Raw genomic sequence first — 2,361 nt, forward strand, 5'->3', positions numbered from 1 at the left:
CCCCCCCCCCCCCCACCAAAAAAAAAAAGATATAGTTCCCGCATGTAGCTCCTAGACCCTCATTTCTTCACCTGGCATGCCAATTGGACAAATCTATAACCTTGTATTGTGTCACTTGGTTCCTGAATTAAGTTTTTGGTAGATTTTTTTTTTTTGAAAAGCTAAGGGACTCGGAGACTAAAGCTACATTTGGAGTGAATTCTTGGAATGTAACCCCCCCCCCCAAAAAAAAAAAAGATGTAGTTCCCGCATGTAGCTCCTAGACCCTCATTTCTTCACCTGGCATGCCAATTGGACAAATCTATAACCTTGTATTGTGTCACTTGGTTCCTGAATTAAGTTTTTGGTAGATTTTTTTTTTTGAAAAGCTAAGGGACTCGGAGACTAAAGCTACATTTGGAGTGAATTCTTGGAATGTAACCTAGGTCACCCATGATTTTAAACATCTGAGCCTATTATTTAACTTATGTTTGTCATCTCATTTTCTCAACCTCAACATTTTGTGGGTTACAGACACCCCCTCCTAAAGATCCCGATTTGAATCATGGTTATAGAGTATACATTATACAACAATACGCTGAAAATGTATGAACACATATAGTGATCCACCATTTCTTGGAATGCATTAATTATCAATTTAGAATGCATTCAAAAAATGCATATAGATACAGCATAAGGCTGTATGTGGTCTTGGAATAGATTTTTGTATAGAACATTTTCTGAATCAAGAAAATATAGAACTAAGTTAGGGTGTTTTCTAGATCCAAAATCTATTCCAAGAAATACATATCAAACACAGCCTAATTCTAAAAAAGTGGGTGGATATTGAACCTATTTGCCATTTGTGCCACAATCAACATGAGAATACTTGGCATATCTTCCTCTCTTGTGAGTTCTCAAAAAGGATATAGACTGTTGATCCATTGGGCCTTAAAACTGAACGATTAAATGGTTCTTCATTTTCAAACTTATAATCATGTTTTTCTTTAACTCTATCACCATCCCTTCAAATAAATTGGATTTATTTTTCAGTGCTTTTACTATTATGTGTTAGTACATTTGGAAACACATGAACCAAGTCTCCTTTGCACATGTTAAACCCAATCCGTATATCATATTACAACAGGTAGAGTACCGGATCTCTAATGGCATCCCCATACACTCTGATGAGCAACAGGTGATTATACATAACCCTACACCTACCCAGACATTAACGCTCCCTTGTTCCAATAAAAAAGTTCTAATTTGCACAGGGACCACTGATAACACCAAAAACATTTCTGGTTAGGTTGTTTCACTTATAACCGAAGGGAAGTGTATTTTACTTTATGCTAATTTTATGATGACAGGCAAACATCTTGAGACGACAACGAGGAGCCTACTATATGGGATGAACCAAGCTAGGGAAAAAGGATGGGAGATAGACGAAATCTGGAGTGATGCAAGGGAGTTGGAGAATCTCATGTCTGCTGACAACACAAACTTATGGCCATGGAACGCAATACCACTCTTCTTGAAAATTGCAGATGTTTTGTTTAAACCGAAGTTTTGTTACAAAAGCAACAATGACCTAGTTTTCTTGGTCAAAGCCTTAGCCCACAAGGTTATGAACTTGAAAACACTAATTAGGGATTCTAATATCTTGATGGACACTTATTTTAGTAGTTAATAAATTTTATTTCTTCTAAAAAAAAAAAAAACAGAGCCTAATTAATCCATTCAAAAAATAATAAATAATCAAGTAAAAAATGGGTTGGCCATTAGGAAAATAAGCATCACTAATAACCTAGGCCCTCCTAATTTTGAAGGCGAGTGGGTTCTTTTAGTGGTCCCCACATAATAGTTTTATTTATTCGTATTTAAGCATAGGTTCCATATTTTAAGGTCGAATATGTTATCCACAGTTCTACCTACATAACAGTTTTTTTTTTTTCCTAGTAGAACCTACATAACAAAGTTTAAGACTATAGGATCGGGGATGAGATCGGTGGCCTATCATTCCGATTCTGATCCAGCAGGAATCGCCTGATTATACAAGACTGCTTCTTGACTGATTTACATGGAGCAATTCCAAGGAGCCCAAATGTGCAACTTATAGGACTCCATTGCCATTATTGCAGTATACTGTGAATATTATCATTCTCATTTAGGCAAAAGATCATAATCATACTATTAAACAAATACAAAGGAAAATTAAACAAAAGATGAAACTCAGAAAAACAAATCTGCCATGTAATCGATTGGCAACCGGTGATGTTACAGCTTTGGTACAGAGTCAAGAGACTTTGAGAGAGAGAGAGAGAGAGAGAGAGAGAGAGAGAGAGAGAGAGAGAGAGAGAGAAAATCCACACCTAACTCTTG

Source organism: Macadamia integrifolia, chromosome 3, assembly GCF_013358625.1.
Source record: "Macadamia integrifolia cultivar HAES 741 chromosome 3, SCU_Mint_v3, whole genome shotgun sequence".
NCBI classification, from domain to species: Eukaryota; Viridiplantae; Streptophyta; class Magnoliopsida; order Proteales; family Proteaceae; genus Macadamia; species Macadamia integrifolia.